Raw genomic sequence first — 24,063 nt, forward strand, 5'->3', positions numbered from 1 at the left:
TCGAGAGCCTAAGTGTATGCAGGGAGATGTGCAAAGGCCCGGGGCAGGTCCACGCCGGGCACTCGGAGGGGAGGAGCAGCAAGCAGGCCAGCGTAGCCCGAGAGCAGCAGGTGAGAGAGGAGCCACGGGACGGAGGCAACGAGCCAAAGGAAGGAGTTGGCAGTGTTGGAGGGAGCACCAGCCGCCTTCAGACGAGCTTCCCTTCCCTCCGGGGCTGGAAGGAGCCGCAAGAGAGCCGAGGTCCAGGTGGCCCCTTCCCCACGCGCACCAGGTCCCGTCTCGGGCCGCGGGGTGTAACAGGGAGCCACACGGGAGGCGGACTCCTGGCTCTTTTTTTTTTTTTTTTTTTTGATATTTAAAGTCAAACCAGTACAATAACCTCAGAAAGGTGCTTTATTCTTTGTTGAGCAACATTCCTTCGTGAGCGATCGACGTGGGAGACGCTCTGACACGTACCACCAGCCCGCGGAGGCCGCTCGGCCTGCAGTCGCATGCGGTTCGGATCCACAGCGGAGCAACGTTTTCCCGCCTGGTGAATCCACGTGCGCCATTCACGGGCGAGCTGCTTACCGACGGTCGTTTGCCTCCTTAAAAAAAGGGGACGCCTGGGGGGCTCCGGGGTGGAGCATCTGCCTTGGGCCCAGGGCGCGACCTCGGGGTCCCGGGATCGAGTCCCGGGTCAGGCTCCCTGCATGGAGCCTGCTCCTCCCTCTGCCTGGGTCTCTGCCTCTCTCTCTGTGTCTCTCATGAATAAATAAATAAAATCTTTAAAAAAAATAAAAAACCCTCCAAAAAGGAGGACTGGGATGCCCGAAATGCCATTGTCCTCATTCCAAACGCCAGGATGCCAGAGGCCACGGGGCCCACGCCGCTGTGGAGCACACGGCTTCCTACGACTCACTCAAGAACACGTTCAGGGGCTCATGGGGACCGGGGGAGGAGGAAGACCAGGCTCCTCAGGGAAGAAGGCGAGAGAAGCCCTGGTCCCCCGACCTCTGCCCCGGGGCGCGAGAACCCGGGAACCCACGGACAAAGCCCCCCAGCCCGTTAAACCCTTACTGGGCGTCTCTAGGGCCCCAGGAGGATGCTTCCCTGCCCGTCCCGGGCTGGAAATTCGAAAATGCAAAGTGCACGTGGCTACAAAGTGACACGTTCTCAGGAGACCTTTCCTTAGGAAGCGAACAGTTGAAGGCTCTGAGGGAGCGGACACGGCTCCGGGCCTCCAGACATGGGCCGGATTCGAAACAGCCAGGTGGGGGGGGAGAAGGCCCGCCAGGTGGGCAACAGCCAAGCCGCGGCCCGCGGAGCCAGGGGCGCTGGCCCGGCCGATGTCCAGGGATAGGCGGGGAGGCCGGGGACGCGGCCGAGCTGAGGCCCCCGGGCTTTGCACCTGCCCTGGCGGCCGTGCTCACATGTGCTCCCGGACACGCGCAGGGGATCCCCCCCCCACGTCACTGGCCGGGACGCCATGAGCAAGGCACAGGGAGCAGAGGAGCTGCACCGTCCACCCGCGGGGGTGGGCACAGCCGTAGAAACACCCAATCCCCGCTGCACGACCACGCGGCACCGTCGTGCCAAGAAGCGCCCGGGGCTCAGGCACCAGCGGGCAAGAGCACGTGGACGCCGTAGCATCGAAAGAAGTGAAAGAAAAAACGCAAGTTGGCAGGAGCATCTCAAGACGGCGTCACTGACGGTGGAGAAAAGGAAGGAAGGGGGTGGGAGGAGAGGACCAAGGACAGGAGGCCGAGGGCAGTTTGGGGCGCGGGAGGGGGGCCCAGGAAAGCGGGAGGTGACCCGAGACACGGGCTCTGTGGGATGCAGCACGATTCGATCGTTCGCCGGGTTTCGGACACCCAGCCACTGGCCACCGTCTCAGTATCTCGATAATGATGACTGATGATGAATCTAGACGAGCGATTAATAAAAAATGATCTGCTCCTGTGCTGCTTCTGATTGCAAATATCAACCGTGATTAATAGTAATCAATGCTCATGGTCAGGAGAAGCCGGAGGGCCCCAGGGCACCACCGGACGGGCTTCCCGGACCGCCCTCTGCGAGCGGCATGTGGGTGCCCGGACCCCCGGCTGCAGGGAGACGGACAGCAGAGCTCCCCAGGCGCCCCCCAACCCCTGCACCGCCCCCCGGGGCCAGGCCGCTGCAGGGGGACCCAGGAGCTCCGGGGAGAGGTCGGGGCGGGGGACGGATGGCGAGGGCCCAGGACGCACGTCACACCAGGTGCACACCTCGGTCGTGTCTCCGCCCGCGGACCCGGCCTCCGCCCTTCCAGAGTCACCTACTTCCGTCCCCGACACCCTCCCAGTCAGATGGAGCTGCGGCCGCCGGCGCACCTCGCTGGCTCCCTCGTGTCACCCGTGACCCGTCGTGCCCTCTTTCCAACAGGCCCTCGCCCCCCGCCGCCCCAAGCTACAGACGGACAGACTCCGCACACGTCCCACGTCCTCCATCCGCGCGTTACCAGATCGGTAATGAGCACCTACCACGGGCCAGGCACCTGCTCTCGTATGGGATCCTCAGTGCGGTGCCAACCCGTGTCTCCCACTGCACACCTGGGGCACCTGAGGTCCTGAAGGCCTCTTGCTTGGGTCACGCAAGCTAATGCTTGGAGGAATTGAGATCAGGGACCCCGGCCTGGTGACGCCACAGGTGGGAGGACACAGACGGTGCCAGAAGCGTCCTGGAAGCACCGTCCAGGAAGCCTGGGCCCCGGGGCGGGGGCGGCGGGAGGAAGCCGCGCAACCTGAGCAGGAACAGACTCCGGGAGCGAGCGGGGACCCGGGGACGCACAGCGAGGCACCGACGGGCTCGGGTGAAGGAAGACGTCGGGCCTGCCCCGGGGAGAGGCCTGGGCCAGCGTGGACCGTTCCAGAAACCGCACAGAGTCCCCCACCTGTGACACCCTCTCCTCTGACACGAGGCTTCCGACCCCGACAAGGCGCAGAGCAGGACGGGGGTGCACCCGTGACGACGTCACGTCCGTGGAGAGCTAAGGGCACGGACTAGAAGGGCACTCGGGTCGTCTTGGCCGAGGAAAGGCTGTCTGTCCTCGAGTCCCTTGCACCTGGCGGGGGGCACGGACCCCACACGGCGCCCGGCCGCTCCGTTCTCATGCAGGAGACTCCTCCATCACGTTTGTTAATTTTTGCGACAAGTACTCAACCTCGTTACCCGCTTTCGAGGTCGCACACCGCATGGGGGCCACGCAGACCCACGCAGACCCACCTCTCTCTTCTGCAGGTATCCCCGGCACGCGGTGTCAAAATCTGCATGCAAGATGCTGACCAATAATGTACATTTTGACTTAGCACGGCAAATAAAACTCCAGGCCATATGGCTGATTAGAAAGGCTCTCTCCTCCTCTCAACAGCTGGGTGAGTAACGGCGAGGGGAGGGCGGCTGGCAGCTGTACGCTCCTGTCACCGCCGCCACCACCGCCACCGCCGCCACCGCTGCAGGGCTCTGCGGTTCCACAGGTATGCACCTGAGACCCCGCGAGGGAGGGCGCAGAGGGAGAGGCTGCCCCCGCCAGGGCCAGGTGCCCCCTCCGGCGGGGCTCCCTGGGCTGCTGGCTCCGCAAACAGGCTCCTTTTGCATTTTGTAAATAAGATATTCAAAGATCTCCGGGGGGGGGGGGGGGGAGGAGAAAGTGAGGCTCTGGGCCCCGAGACAGAGGAGAAAATCCCCTCCCTCCCCGCCCCAACCCCATGTTGGTTCGTGGGCCTGTTGGCCACTCGCTGCCCCACGCACACCCGGACGCCTCGCGCCTCGGTCTGTGTCTCTCCGCGTCGCAGGGGGGCTCGGGTCGACCGTTGCATGTTCCTGGGCAGGTGGCTCAGCAGGAGCACCGCAGACGCTTGCGCGGTGCCAACACGCTCTGCTGCACCGGGGTCGCCCGCAGCGCCGCGGGCACCCCTGACCCTCGCTCGCCTGCCGCCCCTTCCTCTGAGTGCAGGGGCTCCGGGGCATCGGGGCATGCGACAGCGGTCCCACAAGCAGGGCTGGCCTTGCAGGAGCACAATCAGTGCCGGCGACACGGGGACCTCGGGCTCAGAAGGACCCCGACTTTGGCTTAATGCTCTGCAATCGCTGTCTTGAAATTCTTAATGGTTTTGGACCACGGGCCCCACCTTCTCGTTCGGCACCAAGCCCCAAATTACGCAGCCGGTCCCCCCTACTAACATGCACTGGAAGGGCTGTGGCTTTACAGCGGAGACACCTGCCGAGCACGACCTCAGCCAGGTGACCAAGGCCAGCGTCGCCAGCGATGTCAGGTGGGCAGCACACAGCCCTGAGGACGTGAGAAGAGCGGCACCTTCCCCTCGTCGTCTCCCACCCGAGGACCCGTAACCGCCCTCTGGCCCTGAGACAGACAGACGTCAGACAAACCCAAGCAGGAGGACGGTCTAGAAAGGTCAAGGTCACCAAAAACAAGGTCAAGGTCTGGGGACCGGTCACGGCCAAGAGAACCGGAGGAGATGGACAGGTGGGACGTGGACAGCAGGGGAGGGGGGCGGGGGGCGGACGCGGGACCTCCCCCGTCCCCTCAGGGTCCCTGTGAGCCAACAACTGCTCTAGAAGATCGAGTTCCCTCGTCCAACAAGGACCTAGATGCCCTGTGGTACCTTTAATGCGATCCTGGGACGGATGAGGACACCAGGTAAAAACCCAGGAACTCTGGGCAAACTATGGGCTTAAGGACCACGTATCGGGATCGACCCATTCCTGGCCAATCCAGGACCCTAGCGCTGTCAGCAACAGGCGACTCTACACTCGGTACTTTTCTACAACCTAACACTATTCTAAAGGAAAAAGTTGACTATTTGCCATCCCCCCCCCAAAAAAAGTGCAGCTTAAGGGACTGTAATTCCAATGCACCAGGAGGGGGTGACGTCTGGGGTCTGGGGGCGGGGAGGCCCCTCCTTCCTCCGTGTGACATGCGCTGCCCACCAGATGCCCCCCTCCCCCGCTCACCCCTGGAAGAGCTGGTGGGGTCACCGAGAAACAAAAACACACTTGAAAAATACCCCGAAAAAATAAATAAATAAAAATTAAAAATAAAAAAATAAAAATACCCCGAACTCCTACAACACTCTTATTCTTGAATGACATCCCTCGGGGCACCTGGGGGGCTCGGCAGTTGAGCGTCTGTCTGCCTTCGACTCAGGTCACGACCCCGGGGTCCTGGGATCGAGTCCCGAATCGGGCTCCCTGCATGGAGCCTGCTTCTCCCTCTGCCTGTGTCTCTGCTTCTCTCTCTGCGTCTCTCATGAATAAGTAAATTAAAAATCATTAAATAAATAAATAAATAAATAAATAAATAAATAAATAAATAAATAAAATACATTTCTCCCCCTGGAGACCACTGGCTGTTGTTGAATCCCCTGGCTGTCCCCCTCACCCCCATCCGCTAAATATTGTGCTTCCAGCCCTAAATAGCATGGTGGGGGGCCGGGGGGGAGATGCAGGCAGGTCGTGGACAGTCTGAGAAAGCAGAATTTGCTCAATGACACTTTTAGCCTGCATCGAGCCTCCATGGCAGCCGCTGTCTGCCTCCGGTGTCCTTGGTGGGCCCCAGGCCGAGCCACGGGAGCCGTGAGCCCCCCGGCCAGTCCGGGAGGCACATAGCACCAAGTGTGGGGTGTGCACTCCCGTCCATGGCTGCACCGCACGATCTGCAACTTGCCAGCCAGCCCCCTTTCGGACCTGCCTCCATCGGCCACGGGTTGGCGGCGACCCCAGAAGCGGGGAAGGGTCTAAGTGCATTGGCTTGTAGTGTCCGAAGGTTAGGTTCCCCTCTGAGGAGAAGGATTTTAACATATGCACCCCTGGACAAGCGGGGGGGGGCGGTTCGGGGGGGTGATCACGCTGCCGTTTCCTGCCGGCACCTTTCCTGCTCCATCTATGTTTAGAGAACTTGGTCATCACCACCGCCTTCCGGCTGCTGCAGACTGAACGTCTGTGTCCCCATAAAATGCACCTGTTGAGCCCCCACCCCCCAGGGCATCCGTATTTGGAAGGGGGATCTTTGGGAGGTACCTTTGGGGGTGGAGCCCTCACGCATGGAATCAGGGTGCTTACAAGAGGGACCCCGAGAGCTCCCGCTCCTTTCCGCCAAGTGAGGTCACTTGCCCCCAGGAAGCCCGTCCTCATGACACAGCCAAGACGCCTGAACTGCGAGAGAGACATTCCTACTGTTTATCTGCCAGTCTCTGGTGTGTTTTATAGCCGCGCCCCCACGGCAGGAAGGGGTCTGCAGCACCCACCACGGGCCACGGTGGGTCATGCTGTCTGGGCCTCCCAGGCGCCAAGGGAGGGCGAACTCCCCAGGAGGCCTCTATGGGGCCCTGGCCTCTCAACCTTCTCATCACGAGCAGAGAGGATGAAATCTGCCTGGGGTATCCTTGACCCTTCACGCCCAGCCAACCGCCCTCCACCGTCTCCCACCCTGTTGATCGCAGCATTCGGCGCCTGCGTCTGCCTGGGCTGCAGATCGGCACAGGCACCCGGGACCTCCAGAGCCGGGCTCTACTCCACTGCCCCAGCTTCCCCCCACGCAAGGCCATCTTGTCCTTCCCACCATCTTGCAGGGGCCTCTCCACTGCCCACCTCCTGTCCCTCAAGAAGCTCGCAGCCCTCAGAAACCCCGTTGCATCCACATCACTCAAGCCGACCCCAAGACAAGCTGGGCCTTGCAGCCTGTGCTCCTTGCCTGCCTCCGTCAGCCATAGAACTCGGGGTCTGCGTGAGACCAGACCCCCCCTTCTCTCACGCACCCTGCCCAACGGCACAGTGCTCAGCCCGAACACACGGCAGCCGATCCGCGTTCCCCGTGTGCCGTGGGCTCAGCTCCCTCCAGAAGATTAGGATGAGGCAGGGCCACCGTGCTCCTGCTTCTGCGGACAGAGCTGGGGCCCCTCGAGGCACACGGTGGCCTTTCCCGTGGCCCAAGGTCTAAGCAGAAGCTGACCCCCATCCCCACCCCAGAAACTCACTGGCAAAAATGCCATGTCCCGGGGCTCCTGGGTGGCTCAGCGGTTGAGCATCTGCTTTGGCCCAGGGCGCGATCCTGGAGTCCCGGGATCGAATCCCACATCGGGCTTCCTGCATGGAGCCTGCTTCTCCCTCTGCCTGTGCCTCTGCCTCTCTCTCTCTCTCTCTCTCTCTCTGTGTCTCATGAATAAATAAATAAAATATTTTTTAAAAAGATACAGTGGGTCACCTGAAGGACTGCAAAGCTACAAGTCTTCCCCTCGGCAGGTGGGAGAAGAGACGCAGAACATTCCCCCACCTTCGTCCATTTATTCAAGTATTGACTGAAACAGCCAAAAGGTGGTGCCCGGCCACGGAGGACTGGAAACCCAAACTGTGCTCTGTCCAGGCAACGGACTCGGTGCAGCCTTAGGGAGGAAGACACCCCGTCCCGTGCCGCAGCCGGGATACCCTGAGGACGCTGCACTCAGTGAGAAGCCAGTCACAGCGGACAAGTACCGCAGGAGTCCGTCCGCTCACGCACGGCCCGGGGGCACTAAACCCCTGCAGACAGAAGGTAAAAGCGCGTTTGCCAGGCTGGGGTGCGGGGAGGAGTTACTGATTCCTGGGCACAGCCTTCCAGTCCTGCACGGGGAGCAGGTTCTGGGCCTGGGCGGGGAGGGGGGGGGCGACGGCCGTGCAAGCGTGAATGCACCGAGGGATGCTCAGGAGGTGCATCTTACCAGGGTTTTCTGCGGAGCGTTTCCCGAGCTCCCACCGCGTGCCCTGGCCACGCGCGGCCCCGGGGGCGGTGGGGGCAGACAAGACCAGGAGCAGGTGCATGACCAGACAGGAGGAGGGAGCACACGCAGGCTTCCCCAGGCCCCAGAGATGGAAATACAGAGCGACGCTCCCCCGGAGAGGCTGGTGCAGGGACGGTTCCTGTTGCGTGTTGCCGAAAGGCCACCTGGAGGAAGTGACCCCTGGGGTGAGGTCTGGACGATGACACTCGGTGTCGAGAGCGTGCCTGCGAGAGGACAGACCATGCAAAGGCCACCGGCGGGGCCGGCTCAGTGGGGCTGGGGACAGGGGAAGGTAACGGGCCTCCGCCCAGAGAGAGGGTGCAGTGGGCGGCTGTGGGGCCTCACCGGCCTTGGGCTTTATTCCACGGGCAATGGCAAGACCCTGGAGGGCTCTAAACATGTAGGCGGGATGCGGGGAGTCATTCAGAGGACGGCCCCAGAGCCTCGGCCAGGACCTCTCCTCACCCCACCGTCCCCGACAGGCTCCGTTCTTACAGGAGCTCCCATCCTCCCTGGTCCCCACCCCTCAGGGCTTCTGGCATGTTCCATCCAAATTCCCCCCGAGGAGCCACAGCTACCCAAGGTGGCTTCTGAGCCCCCACCGGCCTGCTTTCCCCGTTCAGGAGCTCGGATGGGAGCGGGCCCGTCCTGGAGGAGTCTCCCTCCCGCGACCGCGTGGGCGCCCTCCGTCCCCACCTCCCATGGCTCCCTCGTGCCGCCGTCCCCGGGAGCCTCGCGCGCTTCTCCCACTGGGGCTCGTATCTCGGAGACACTAGCCCAGAGAGGACAGTGGACTCCAACGTGCTCGGGTGCACGGCCCTGCGGCAGAGGCCGGGTGGAGGTGAGCCGTGTGCGGTCCCGTCGCGGCGTGGGACTTCCGGAAGACTGAGCAGGCTCCCGGCTGCCCGTAGCAGGAGATGGGCTGGCATTTCCAGAAACGGGGCCCCCTGCCCCGTGCACACAGACGTCAGGGAAAAGCCCTTGGCTCCTCCAAGGCTCAGCATGCACGGGGCCCCCGGACTTCGGCCACACCGACCGGCCCCCGGCCCTCATGCCCGCCGCTTGCTTGGGGCACCATTCTGAAGCCTCCACCTTGTGGTGAGCTCAGTAAGGCTCATCTCCCACCACCCCCTACCCCCAGGGCTGCCCTCCTAGGTCACCCATGGCGGCCAACTTGGCCAACTAAACCCCAAAACGGCTGCAAGATCGCTGTACAAACTGCAGCCACAGAGCTGAGGCCGGCCACGCTCTGCAGACCCGCGGGACTTGTTGGCCACTCTCCTGGCCTCCAGCGGGCACGTCGCTGCTGGGGCTACAACCACATCCTCGGACGGGGGAGGAGGGAGGGCTGCTCCGAGGTTCTTGGAGGACGGTCATCAAGGGGGTGGGAACCGGAGTGGAGCCAAGGTTGCCGGTGCCCCCAGAGACGGGTGCCATGGGTGCTGAGGGCAAACCGAACGGGTCACCGTGAGCTACGCTCCCGTAAGCCGTGCCCCAGCTCGGCCCCCACCTCCTGGTGCATCCCCGTCCTCCCTTCCCTGGCAGAGGGGGGCCTGGCCAGCTCAGGTCTGTGTTGCCAGGCTCTGCGCCGTGCTCTCAGGCTCTTTGGCACCTAGAGGAGGAGTGATGGGAAGGCCCAGGTCCCGGCTGGCTCCTGGGCAAGTGCCCCTTGTGCTGGGAAAGAGCTTTTCATCTCATTCTTGACCAGCATTCTCTGAGCACCTGCTGGATTCGATGCTCTGAGCCGGGGGCCGCGACAGGAATGCAGCTGCCCTCACGGGGCCTTTGCTCTGAGCCCAGGTGCACAGCTGGCCGCGCTCCAGAACAGAGGTTCCCCGGACGGGACCCGGACCCTCGAGCCCCGGCATCTTCCAAGAGGAGCTTGAGGCCACGAAGGCCTGGACGTGAGAGGCTGGAGGACAAGGCCCTTCCGCGTCTGCCGGCTTGCACCTAGGGGCCAGATCTGCCTGAGGCTGACCTGGCAACGGGAGGGGAGACCCCATTAGCAACGGTCTGAGGTTCTGGGAACGAGGGTGCGGCCGGGCTCAGAACCCTGCTTCTCTTCCTATAAGGAAACAAGGTCACGACGCCCTGGGGAGGCCAACCAACCCTGCGTAATAGGTGGGAACGGCACAGCAGCGCATCCCATCCCGCACCCACCAGACGCATCCTTACCTACAACACGCCAGCCGGGGCCAAACCCACCCAGGCCCACACGTACGGAGACGCGCATCCCAACACACGTATCTTTACACACACACACGCCAGTGCACTCCCTTTACTAACGTGTCAGCACGCACACACGCACCCCCAGACGCTCAGCCACACCAACTCCGTCCTGTACGCCCAGTATCCACACGCTCGTGCTAACCATCGCCTCCCGGCCCGCCCTCAGCCACACACCCATCAGTACACACGCCCGACACGCGCACGTGCACTTGCACAACAATACGTCCACGGCCCAAGCAAGGCACCCAACCTGCGCCGAAGCACACACGCCGAGCTCAGGGCAACCCGCGCGCCCTCGACAGCCCATATCCAAAACCTCAGGCGCTTGCGGATGTGCAGCCCAGGAGGACGGGGCGGCCCTCGCAGCGGCTCACACGTGCACATACGCAGCCCCCTACCCTCGTCACAGGGGCGACGGGATGCTCCCGTCCCCTTCTCGGAGGCTACGGGCAATTTGCATGTGCGCACCTGCCCCCCCTCCCATGACAGAGACTCAGTCCCCCCACCCTGTCCCCCCGCAGAGCCTGGGTCCTTCCCCAGGAGCACCCAGTGGGCGCGGGCCAGGGCGACGCTCACAGCATCTAGAGGGCCAGCTGGTGACCCAGGGCCGCTGGGTCCAGCCTCCTGGAGCCAGGAAGCAGGACAACAAAGGACCCCAGGGCCCCTCCTCCCAAAGGCTTCCCGGAGGAAAATTCTGTCCTCCTCATTTACACCTCAGAGGGAGGAGGATTAGGACCTCCCCTCTCTTTCTCTTCATCTGCCAGTGGGGGATTCCCGGGCTTCTCTGCGCAGAAACGAGCGGGGCGGGAGCCCACGTGTGGGTGGCGGTCTGTGGGTGCCCCCTCCCTGCCAGCGCTGGCTCGCACCCCGGCCTTCGCCCCTGTCCCAGCCTGCCGGGAGGACGGGGCCTCAGACACCCGGCAAGGCCCCACAGGTGCACCCAGCAAGCCATGGCCCTGCGGCCTCGCTCCCCCCATCGCCGGCCACTAAGGACACCATGGGGACACGTTCTGCGGACACTTGTGACCATGATTGGTGGTGGGGGGACCACAACCACAGGGGTGGGGTGGGGTGTGCCCCCGGGGCCTGGTTTCCCAGGCCTGTTCTTGCCAGCGCGGGGCTGGAGATGGGGCTGGAGATGGGGCTGGCGGGCCGGACCCCCCACCCACTGCAGCCGCCCCATTCCCAGCAGGACCCGACGGTGGAACTAGGACGCGAGGGTTCAGGCAGGGGTGGGTTTCAACCCCAGCTCCAGCGTTTCCTACCCTCCTACCTTCCTAACTCGACACAGCTGCCCCACGCCTCAGTTTACCCGTCTGATGGCACTCTCTCCCCCCGGCCAGACGGGAGGCTCCGGGAGGGCTGGTCCGCACGGCGCCCTCGGTGGAATGCTGCTGTGCTGTGGGCCCCGACGACCCACCCAGAGCCCAGGGGAAGAAGAGGCAGGCCGCCCCCAGGCCCAGGAGGCGTGCGAAGCCCTGCCACACCCAGCGAGACGCACCGTGCCCGCTCCCTGGGCGGGCGCCCTTCCCGAAGCCACGCCACCCTCTCCCCGGGGTGGGACATCGTGCTGTCTCCTCCTCGCAGACCGCCCCCTCCCGCCACCGATGCACCCCGGAAACCATCCTGGGCACACAGGGGACACACACAGGGGACACGTCAGCGGACTGTGGCCACGGCCGTTTCCAGGCCAAGGCGAAGCTCCCGAGCGCAAGAGGAGCACCAGAGGCGGCACCTGGAGGCCACCACTAAGGAACTGGCTCTCCTGCACAGCACGGCCCCGGCCCGCAGAGCCCTGGCCGAAGGGGTGATGGGGACGGACCCTCGGCCACCTGGCTCAGGAGGGGCACGTGTCTTTAGATGTCCTGAGCCGGAGGGCAAATGCCCCCGCCGCTGGCAGGATCGGAGCTGGGACCCTCTGCAGGGTTTTGCTGCCCGGGCTCCCGGCCTCCTTCATCTGAGTCTCTGTGGGAGAAAGCCCTCCCTCCCATTCACGGCTCCTGGGCTGCAGGAGACCCACCCCCCACTCCCCACGCAAAGGTGACCCCGCTTGACATAAGCCAGGGCCTGCACCCCACTTCCCTGGACACGGGGACTGGTTCAGAAACGGGCATAACAACACCATAGAACACAACAAAATGCCAGGGGACGGTTGCCGAGCCTCCCGAAGCCGGTGCTCCTCTGATTAGTGCCGGGGGGCGTGTGAGGTCCCAGCTGTGGCAGCCTTTTTGCCACCACGAGGAGAGGAAACCTTGGGAACACCATCTGCTAAGTCTCTGTTACTTAGAGTCAGACCAGTCCCCGGATCTTTCAGTGACTTGAACCCCCGAAGCTCCGTGCGTTTAGCTGCAAAGTCAGCTAAAATCGGGTTTAGCTGGTTTTTTGAACCGGGAGTCGTGTGTGGCAACAAAATACGTGAGGAAGGACCACTTGGTGGCGGCCCCCATGAGGGCGGGGAGATGCCTTCCCAGGGCAGCTGAGGGCCCCAATCATCCTCCAGCGAGAACGGCGGGACAAGCCCCCCGACCCCACTGGATCCCTCAGGACACAGGCAGCTGCCAGCCGGGCTCCGTGAGGCCCAGTCATCGAGGCCGGCCCCGTGGTGCCGTACGACCTCCAACAACCCACTGGCCAAGGGTCTCGTTTTGTACCCGCTTGTTTGTGTGTTGTGTGGTGCAGAAATAGTCCTAATAACAGGCCGGGCTTACCGAGCACGTCCTCATGCCAGGGACTGTGATAAACCCTGGGCAGAAAGACAAACGTGCCCTGGATTTGGTGCACAGAGGCACGGAGAGGCCAAGTGGCCCGAGCTGGCCCACGCAGCTCCTGAGGACCTGCCCCGGAGCCCTCCGCTGTGACCACTGGGAGGTCAGCCCCCGGGAATGGAAGAGCCCCGGGTGAGGGGCCCCGACTGTCCCCAAGGCATGTAGGCCTCAGACAGGGACAGCAAGCGGGAAGACCCCCGGCTGGTAAGGAACTAAGTGAGGGTCTCAGCAGGACCCCAGGCCCTGCAGGGGTGATGGGGCCTCGCCACCTGCTTGAGGCTCCCACACGATTATCAGCAAGAAATCCACGAAATCCTCAGGTTCTACGAGCTTCCTGAGGTCTCGGCTCCGGAACAGTGGATGAGACCCCTGGAAGTTACCCTTGGGCCATGGAAAGGTTTGGGGAGGTCAGGGGGACGGGAAGCAGGGAAAGAGGAGATGTAGGGGGCCTCGGAGCCTTCCAGACTTCCCCGCCCCACTCCAGCCACGTGGAGACAAAAGCCCGGGCCCAGGGAAGAGGGGTGACCTGCCCCAACCCCAGCTGGGGGCTGACGGCTGAAGATTTGGGGGGTGGGGGGGCAGCTGAAGTGTGTGCGCTCTGCTCTGAGCCCATCCTAAACATCAGAAGATGCATCTGTCTCTGGGTTAATGTTTTGTTTCACATTAATAGGGGGCAGCTGAGGTCTGATGTGTCCCAGAAGGATAACCCCAACACCCCCCCCATCATGCTCACAGCAGCTCTGCGTTCGTGTCCCGTCACCCAAGAAGCTCGGCTCTATCTCTGGTGCCTGCAGTCCTGGGCTCAGGCTGCCCAAGGAGACTATCTGGGCCCTCGAGGGGTACAGCCCCCCACACGAGCCACCCTGTGGGGCAGGTATGGGCAGCTCTGAAGCCAGGAGGGTCCGGGGAGAAGCGTCCAAGTCCGAGTACCACCCCCACCCCCCCGGCGGCACGGGTCTCACCCGTTCTCGTGTGCTCTGTTTGCGGGGTCCCGCGGGAGGCCCCACACCCCCTGACACTTGACTCGTGCCCCCCACCCACAGCACATCAGAGCCTGCCCCTTACCCCCTCTTTGGAACCAGCCTGCCCCTCCCTGCTGCCCCTTGCCTGTCCCGGGCCACCCCGGGAGTGTGGTGGGCCACCCAACACTCCTGCGGCAAAGCTGCAACCCCCCCACCGGATGCCCCCTGCCCCCGTCGTCGTCTTCCCTTCCTCAAAAGCGCCAGCTGGACTTCCCTACAGGGCCTCTTCTGCAGCAAGAAAGCGATTCCAACTCCAGTTCACAGCCAGGCCCAGTGGCTGAGCTGGGGTGTCTGCTTCCCCCAGAAGTCGCCGCATTGGCCAGATCCTGCAGAGGGGAAGAGTGAACCTGCCAAAGGAGTCGCTTGGGTGACGGGGGAGGTCCCTTCGCCCTCGTAGCTCCCTCGGGAGTGAATGTGGGTGCCAAGGTGAGTCGGCGCTCCTCCAGGCCGTGGGCTGGGCCCCCTCCACCCCCCGTGGGTCCCGCTCACTCCGCATAATGACACAGCCAGGCCTCCTGGCTCTGGGCCTCTGCATCTCTAGCACCTGGCACGCCACTCGGTGATTCAGATCCTACGGAAGAAGCACTTTGTCCTTGAACGAACGAATGAATGAATGAACGAATGAACACACCGAGTGTTCGATGAACAGACGAGCCGCAGAGTAGCCTGGTGACTGTGAACTGCTTAGCCCCAGGGAGACAGATCTCAATGCACCCCTGGGAGGAACGATCTCGTGGTTAAAAACTTCAGCGGCCCTGCAAGAAACGGCCCCGTAAGGTGCATCCGCAGCCTCAGGGCTGCCTGCCTGGGCCGCAGAGGCCGTTTCTGGGAGCTTCCCTGACAAAATGATTGTGCAGATGATCAGAGAGATTAGGTGCAGGAAAAACGAAATGGAAGCAAGTCCTCTTATGCTCTAGGATTGCCTAACCCGCGTTAGAGACGTCGATTTTTTTTTCCCCTTTGCTTCTCTGTATTTCTAACATTTTCTCTAACGACAGTTTACTTGTATGAAGTTTTTTTTAAAAAAAAAAGCATAATTATTACTAAAGAACAAGAGTCTGCAAAGGACAGCTCACAGGCCAAACCCACCTGTCACTCGTTTTTGTCAATAAAGTTTTATTGGAAGACTATCGCCCACTTCCACTTACGGCAGAACTGAGTAGTTAAAACAGAGACCGCAGGGCCTGCAACACCCAAAACGCTTAGGATCTGACCCTGCACGGAAGAAGTTTGCCGACCGACCCTTGTGCACAACTTTCAGTGACAAAAAAAAATAAATGGTGGGATCCCTGGGTGGCGCAGCGGTTTGGCACCTGCCTTTGGCCCAGGGCGCGATCCTGGAGACCCGGGATCGAATCCCACATCGGGCTCCCGGTGCATGGAGCCTGCTTCTCCCTCTGCCTGTGTCTCTGCCTCTCTCTCTCTCTCTCTCTGTGACTATCATAAATAAATAAAAATTAAAAAAAAATAAAAATAAATGGTATATATTGAAGTAAAAACCGTGGCATATAGAATCATGTGCCATATGATCGTTATCTTGCTAAATACATCTCTAGGTCCTGGAAAAGGACGTGCTCAATATCTCGGAGTGGCGGTGAGCACACGTCTTTCAAATTTTTATTTATCCATGTTCTCTAAACGCCCGAGATGAGTAAAATGGTTAAAATGTCATTGGACAACAGCAATCGCGACAGAGAGGTCAGTAAGTGTTACCACCTGGGCGGATGCCAGGTGGGAAGGGTCGGAAGGAAGGTCACCCATGAGGGGTTTTCAGAGGGAGTCAGGCCCCAGCTGAGAATGGACCCAACCCTACCAACGTGCCTCCCACAATACCAATTATTTTACGTCATGCCACAGCTTTGCTAAGGGATCGCTTCAATTTTCCAGGGCAAATCACTCAGATAAGATAAGAGTAAAATAAAGTAAAGTAAAAATAATAAAATAAAATAAAATAAAATAAAATAAAATAAAATAAAATAAAATAAAATAAAATAAAACAAAACAAAATAAAATAAAATAAAATAAAATAAATAAAATAAAATAATAAAATAAAAAATAATAAAATAAAATAAATAAAATATAAAATAAAATAAAATAAAATAAAATTACCTATTTTAGCAACAAATTCAAAGGAACATATTTAGCAATGAAGAGACACACCAATCTGTCTTGGTCTTCAAGGAAACAACCGGTGCGTACACTTTAGGTTGAGCTAAACTAAACGTTCAGCAGGTTGGAAATACTCCAAAATGCCTCTCAAGATGATTGAGGACCACCGAGGGTGTCCAGAAACCACAGATGACAACCACGGAGTCAAGAGTTTTGGGGCATTACTTTAATGAAGGGAAGAGAGCGTCGCGGTGGGGTCCCGTTTTGTCAGGCACACGTCTTTCAAATTTTCGGGGAGCTGAGGTCGGATGAGAAGAGAAGAGTAGTGGCCACCTAAGTCCCAGTCCAACGAGCTGCCTCCGCCAAACTCCTCTGTGGAATGTTCCGGACCCAAGGCACAGGGTTTTTAGAACACAGGAAAGGTTCCCCAAGGTGTAGACAGCTCCCTGCCCACCCAGCAAAAGCTGAAAAATGACCCCGGGCTTTCGAAGCAAGTGACCGGGTGTTGACAGCCAAGCCCACCCGGCGCACGTTTCCTCCCACCGGCGCCGGGCTGGGCACCCCCAGAGAAGGGTGGGTTGGCCCCCTGCCCCCATGTGGTGCCGCGGGCAGCCCAGCCAAGGAGTCAGCTTGTGCTGTGCCTCGCGCCTCGCTCACACACATGCTATGTGTCACACCGAAGCCCCAGGCTCACAGCAACGAGGACATGGTCCCCCAAGACGCCAGCCCCGACCACTTTCCCTTGGTGGGTGAAGCGCGGCCACGTGAGCACACGAACCCCACCAGACCACGTCCCCTCCCCAGCGCAGCCCCGCTCGCACCTCGGCCCACCCACCAGGTAGCTGCAGGGAGTGTTTAGACACGCACTGTTTGGGGCTCGGCAGCCCTTCTGGAAGACGCGGGTCAGGGAAGGGTGGTGGCGAGGGTGCTGAGCGTGGCCCTGGCCGTCACAAGCCAAGCCTCGGGCTCCGGGCGCCGTCTCCCCGCACAGCGCAGAGGCCCAGCAGCCACCCCTCGTGGGAGGCTCACCCCCCCGTGGTGGCGCGGGTGCCCAGCCCAGAGGGCCGCCGCGGGCTCCACACCCTCGTGCCCACGACGCACCGGGACTTAGGCGAAACCACTCAGCGGAACGCAATGCAACATAAACACACGGAAACACCACCCCGGGAAGGCGAGCGCACACCCGACAAAGACAAGCGAGCGCGGGTGGGGCTCAGACTTGAGGAGGGCCTCGGCCGGCGCAGGGGGACGGGGTCGTGGCCTGCAGGGGACCCCCCTCCGCCCCGGCCCGCAGCCTGCTCAGGCACCCCGGTGCTCAGGATCGGCCTGAGGAAAGCCGCCCCAAAGCTCTGCCCAAGCCCTGCTCCCCTGAGCCCTTTGGGGGGGGTCCGCGGCTTTCTGAGAAGGGCTTTCCAGATGGCGCCTGGCGGCAGCGGTGCCAAACTCCACAGCTTAAGTAAATGTTGCCGTAGCCCCGTCCTGCCAGGAAGAGGCAAGGGGGACCCGAGGCTCCTTTCAGCTGCTGCGAGGCTCACTTCCTGGGGAGAACACAGAGCCCCCCGCCACCTGCCCCACGCCCTGCTGGAGAACCTGCTTTCTCTCTGCACCCCGCCTTCCTCCGTGGGCCGGCCCAGTCTGCAGGAGTGCAGGGAGGAGGCGGTCAGATGCTGACGGAGGAGGACGGGGAGGTGAGAAGCCCAGAAAGGCAGTAAGCAAACCCAAGGGGCGCAGATGGCAAAGGTCCCAGCCCAGTCATCACGAATTGGGGATGTCTGCACAAATCCAATCTCCTGATCTCTGCAGGTGTTTCTCCACCCCGACCATCAGCGCTCCAGAGCAGCGCGGCAGTTAAACGAGTGAACGGCTCACTCCTCCTCTGACCCCACAGGCTGGCTCCCCACACGGACCTGCCCCCGGGACCCCTCGGCCCTCCATCCCAAGAGCCCCCCACGCACCCCGGTCGTCCCCCTCTTGAGCCCACTGGCATCTGCAATGGGGGGCCCGTTGAAGCTTGCCCCTGACTCCACCCCCCCGCCCCCCGAGACATCAGGGCCACCTTCCAGCATCTTCTCTCCGAGGGCAGGGGCAGGAAACGGCTGAGGTGCAAGGCAAGGAAGCCTTTCATGCATTAGCCCCCCAGGAGTGTGCTGCGTATAGCGGGGCACAAAGCTTCCTGCCAGAGAAGGGGGTCAAAGCATAAGGGACCCGAGTGAACAGGAGGCTCCCAGGTGTGCACTCCGCGTACCTGAAGGTGCAGGGAGAGGCTGGGTGATCCGTGGCTCCCAGAACCCCAGGATCCCTGCCTGCTTCGGGCCGCGCGTGGCTGTCTCTGAGGCACACACGGCTGCTTCCAGCCCAACACATCCAAGGTGATGGCCCGAACCCAAGCCCGGAACCTTCCATCCGGGTCAATGGGAATCTCGCCGCTAACGCTTCTCCCTCCATTCCGAAAGTCGCTCTCTGCCTCGTTGTAACCTGGCCTCAGCTGATCCGCGTTTTTATTCCTGTCAAACTTAGATTTCAATCGACGTGTGGGTCCCTCGAGTCAACACGCGTACAGAGGGGGCGCCCGGTGAGCACTCGGGGCCTCTAGGGGTGCCGGGTGGGCACGTGGCCCCCCGGGGAGCACTTGCGGGGGCCCTGGCTGTGCGGCACCCACCACCGAGGCCGGGGCCCTAGGGACCCTGCAGCCGGGCATCGGATCCCCCCGCACAATACGGCCGGGGTCCGTCTGTCCTGGGAACGCGCGGGACCGTCCAGGGGGCTCTGCTCTGGGACGCGGTGTCACGCGCCTTTTAGACGGGACGGGACGCCCAGCGTGAAGACTTCCGGGGCCAGCACGTCTCTCTCTCTCTGAGGTGCTACGTGACAGCGCCACGGGGCACCCGGGGAGGGAGGCAGGACCAGCCGCAGAGTGGTACCGGGCGTCCCCCAGACATCACTTCTGGACACAAGATCATCCAAGGGCGCGCAGGGACCGGGACACTTGTCAGAAGGAGCTGCTGGTAGGCGTCGGGCCCCAGATCAGGACGGAGGTGACCTGAACGGGCACCTGCGGGCCACCTGGTCCCTGTCCAGCTCCGTCCCCAGCCCCAGCAGAAAGGGAGATGCCAGAGGCAGGCCCCCTGGCCCTGTGACCTCCGCCCCGGTGACACCTGCTGGGGTCAGCCCGAGCCTAAGGGCAGGAAGGGCCCTGGCGTGGCCCCGGGGACCCCCGGGCACACACAGCGGCCTCCGGGGCTCCCCCCGACCGCGGCGGCCGCCTGCACTCGCCTCCACACCCGGACGGCAGGGCTGCATATGGCGCTCAGTTTTAACAGCTGAGCTTTAAAAAAGTGCAGCTTTTCATCTCAGGGAACCAGCTCCCAAATTAGGGGGCGGAGGAGGGAGGGGGGCGGGGGAGAGAAGGGAGCTGGGGGGCGGGGATGGGGGGGGCCGTCCACACTAAATCTGATTTTACAAGGAATTTCAGACTCTGATCTGCTCAAACGGACCCTCTGGCCAATGACATACTGTTCCCTGTGTGTCGTCCTCAAGTTTGCTCATCTCACGAAAGCTATTTCATCTTTACAAGGGGACTTGTTTCTCTCTCTCTCTCTCTTTTTTTTTTCCTTTTTTTTTTTTTTCTGTTCCTAAATAAAAACGAAGGGGTCCACCTAGGAGGAATCGCTCGCAGGCCTCAGACTGGGTTAACAATTTTTAAGTAAATTTGTAAATGGGATTACTGTTTTCCAAAGTTGTGCTCTGCGAGGGGATTAGTCGCCACCACCGCGGCCACGGGGCGTCCCCCGGTCCTCTGAATCCCCTGCCTGGAGGCTGAAGGTGCTCGGAGAGGAACAGGAGGAAGAAGCCTGATAGGGCAGTTTTCCTGGAATTGCCTGGAAACTTTTACTTTCTGTTTCCTCTGCTGATAATGACGGTCTTCGTTCTGCAGCCAGCCCCGCTTCCCCCTCCCAGCCCCCTGTTGCTGCACGCCATCCCCAAGCTCCAGTATAAAGTTTGGCTTTTGCAGCAGGAAGCAGCTGGGCCAAGCAACCAGCGAATGATAATGACCTCAGAAATCTGCTGTTCGCTCGGCAACAATAGGGTGCTCAGTCTACTGGAAAATTGTGTTCATCAGCTAACTCTGCTCAGTTACTAATTGACATTGCCAAATATTTTAAGAACAATTGGAATGCACAAGCAAAAAAAAAAAAAAATGAAGATCTTAATCCTCAGACTTAAATTTTTTTTCTTTTTCTTTTTCTTTTTTTTTTTTTTCCCTCCTCCCTCCCCCGCCTTCTTCGGGGGTGGGGGGTGCCCAGATTTGTTTGCGTGGAACAGGCAGGGGTTATGACGAATGGGGGCAGGGAGGAGGAGCCCCATCAGAAAAAGAGGTGGCGGGGAAAGAAAATCTATCATATCACTGTACGCCCCGATGTAAATGCAAGGGAGCCCAGGATAAAGGCCTCTGATGCGTGGTCAATGGGCCTACACAGGACTGGAGACCCAGCATCTCAGGAATGCGGCTCAGGCAACAAAAGGAGACCCCACAAGGCTTCCAGCCCAGCTGATCAAATAATCCTTGACCATCTCAAAATATCATCGCAGAAGAAGCAGGGGTTAACACTGTTTTCATCTGTGCATCTCTCCCTGGCTTTCCATTGATCACGTAACTTAGCCGACTTTATTTAATGAACAGAGGGTCAACGCATTCAATTACCCCCTTCCCACCATCAACACTTCAATTAGCCCCTCTCCAAAATTATGGGGAATGCAGAAGGTAACTGCCCTGTTGGATATAATGAACAGTATCGTTTCTTAGTACATTAAGTTTTAATTATTCTGAGCGTGATTTCCAAGGCAAAACCCAAAGAAACAGAACTTTGGTCGTCTTCCGGGCTCAGAGGAAAGCTCAGATCTGAGCACAGGGTCTTCGTGGAGGTTTCGGGGAGAGACGCAGAGATTCATGCCATTGGAGGGTTTTGCACGCGAGCCAGGAGACGAGGGAGCGTCACAACCGCCGCCCCGCTTCCTAAATGTCATAAAAGAGTAAAAATGTGTAAGCCGCTGTTTTCCAGTTTCCCTCGGCGTCGTACACGGAGGCAGAAACGACATCCACGCTGGTGCGAAATTACCGGGGAAGTCAAATCATCAACAAACAACAACAACAACAACAACGACAACAGCAATAAAACAAAGGGGGGAAGACGGGGAAGTGATCCATGTGACTGGTTTTGTCCATTTTCTGTTAGAAAATATGACCTCTCAATTTGTCAGAGGTCCTGGTTTTCGCGGCGGATCTTAAGCTCGGTTCTCAGCAGTTTGGAGAGCCAAAGAACAAACACATTTTCTGGTTCACTGGAATCACTTTCACATGTTCACTGATTCAAACATTCTTTTGCTCACATAACAAACAGCTGCATCCCACATTAGCCCAGCCAGTGACAGTCGCCCATCTCGGCAGTAACTGTTTGATTGCAAACTTGACCCCTTCTTCGTCTCGGTCTGAGCAAGACATTTTTAAACAGCCACTCGGTTCCCAATCCTCCTTTGCAAAGAATTACATCAGATAACAAAGGACGCCTCTGCCACTCATTGTAAGCCTTCTTCTGGAGATCTGTTCTAAGAGGCTCTCTGTAAAAAGGTTTTTTATGATGAATTCAGAACTACTATCATGTTAAGAGCAGCGATTTATAAAGAAGAATTCACTGGTTAAGATCTGAAAAAATAGTTTCTCAGGCCCTACTGACCCAGTTTCCAACAAAAAAAAGAATCAAGTGATGCAAATTAAGTTTTGCGACATTGTTATGCAGTCTGAGAAATTTGTAAAACCGTGTTTTGCAGTTATTTCTTAATAGAAGCCTTAATAAGTACTCCTTTCTTTACTTAAGGGCTTAGAGATTCTTTCTCCCCCCCCACCCCCTTCACCTTGCAGGTTTCTAACAGGTAATAATAAAAATGCCTATTGTGTCGAGATTTTTATTTAAATGCTTATTTTTAATCGCACTTTACACAAGTCACACTTGTTAGAAATCAGAGGGAAGACTAACCAGATTTGGTGAAGGGTCCTAATCCCAAGGAAAACCTGAATGCCCCCGGGGCGCGGGGCTGATTTGGGCTGCATCTTGGTATGCCATCAATTTTCCTACTTAGTCGGAAAATTATGAAAGGGTCTAATTTGAATATGAAGAAAACAAAGAAGTCAACCAGAAATGAAAGAATCAGTATTCACGATGGTAAAATACTTCAATGAGGAAAATTAAAGTGAGAAGATAACCACAACTCAAGAATAATTCTCCTTTGAGTTGTAAGCCCGGTTGGTTCTTTTAAGCAAAATGGGTTTCTTTTTTTGTTTTGTTTTGTTTTTTGGTCTTTTGTTGTTGTTGTTGTTGTTGTTTGTGGGTTATTTTTATTTTTATTTTTATTTTTTTTGCAACAGAGTATTTACAGATATGGAAACTACAGAGATAGAATAGTGTGAGGCTATCACTTGGCCAGAAGGTGGGAAAAACATGGTAAACACGTCATTAATAAAGCCGAACATTTGGTGCCGGAATATTCTGCTGAGACCTTTTCATTTCAGCAGGTCTGGGAGAGGGATGAAAATCTGTCAATGTTAACTCCTCATCACTCCAAAAACTTAGGGGAGCCAATCTGCCCTCTGCTTCCTGCCCCTTAAAGGCCCCCCGTCCCCGCCCCCCTGGATCCCAAAACGGTGCAGTGATGCTCCCCCTGCACCCCCAGAGCAGGGGACCTCTTCCTGGGAGGGCGGACATCGCCCCTCCTGACAGGGGGCCCGCCTGGCACTTTGCTGCCTCTGCACGGAGGGGGATGCATCCGTTTTTCAGGAGTTCCTGCTGCCAGGCCGTGAAACTCAGACACCCTCCCTGGCATCTCGTCCGTCGCACACAGCGGTCACCCCGTGCACCGGCCGTGGCCTCATGCCCTCCGTGGTACTCACGCTCCGGGTCAGGCCCTGCCCGGGGGGGGGGGGGGGTGCAGGGGAGGTGCTGGGAGGGGAGGGGGCCTCACCAGAAATAAATCGCCGGCGAGTCTAGGACTCCAGGAGCAGACAGTGTGTTTCATGGGTATTTAAACAGCAGCATTAAGTGCTATCGGAATCTCTGGAATGTGCAGTTCAGATTTATGTGCGTTAACAGTTCTTCGCTGGTGGGTGAGAAGCCCGCGGACCCACGCTTTCCGTTAATACTGATTTTTGCCCTGGAAGAAGGGTTAGGCCGAGGCACGACAATGACAACAGAGCTAAACCGGCATCTCCTGAAGACCTACGGCTCCCAATACGGACATGTTCATCGGAACCCAGAAGGGGAAAAAGGGGGGAAAAAAGAAAAAGAAAAAGAAGAAGAAGAAGAAGAAGAAGAAAAAAAACTTTACCAAAATGACCCTCAACAGTGCGTCGCCACGCCCTTCACAGTGGGCGATGCAGTGCCTTGAGGTGCCTCAAACTGTCTTTCATTTTCTAGACTTAATGGCTGATTGCAGAAATCAATGTTGCCATTAGTAACAGGGTATTTGTTATGGCATGATTTCCTCTGTTGTTAGGCTGCAGAATGATTACAGTATTAGCGAGATGCTTTCTTTATAAAGGGCTACAGATATAACTTTCAATTTACCATCCATTAGAAAGGGACTTTGAAAATAGGGATGCAGGCAACGAGCTTACCTGCTGTTAGGTAGCGATTTTAATTTAGCAGCCTTAGGCCAGTGGGCTTTTTTGTTTTGTTTTGGGGTTTTGTTTTTTTTTTTTTGGGTGGTTTCTTTTTTTTTTTTTTTTTCTTTTCCTTTCCCCCAAACCGGGCCAGGAAGCTTCAGCGTTTCACAGACATTTTGATGACAGATTTTCTGCTTTGCTATTTTAGATCGCAAAGCTGGATCGCCCGTGTAACACAGTACGATTTAAGACACGCCGTCGTGCATCTGTGTCTCAAACCTCTCTGTGTCTTTCCAAACCGTCGGGAGGAGAGTGGTGTGTGTGGTTCTTCGGGCTAGAGGGGCCCGGCAGGTGAGCCACGCTGTGATTCTGGGAGGGGTCGGCCACGGAGGGGGGCGCGGGTTGGACAGGAGACAGGTGTGGCCTGGCGAGGGAGGGTGGGGACGCCCACGTGGGACGACCTTAGGGGTCCGAACTTACACCTTCACATCACG

At 58.9% G+C, this 24,063-nt stretch overlaps 1 protein-coding gene across 4 annotated transcripts in view; it reads right to left on the bottom strand.

The window, feature by feature from the left end:
• The window catches only part of ZNF536 (zinc finger protein 536), a 424,016-nt gene that overhangs the window by 210,342 nt on the left and 189,611 nt on the right, over positions 1-24,063 (bottom strand). The window lies entirely within an intron of this gene.

The sequence above is a fragment of the Vulpes lagopus genome, chromosome 2 (assembly GCF_018345385.1).
Source record: "Vulpes lagopus strain Blue_001 chromosome 2, ASM1834538v1, whole genome shotgun sequence".
NCBI lineage: Eukaryota > Metazoa > Chordata > Mammalia > Carnivora > Canidae > Vulpes > Vulpes lagopus.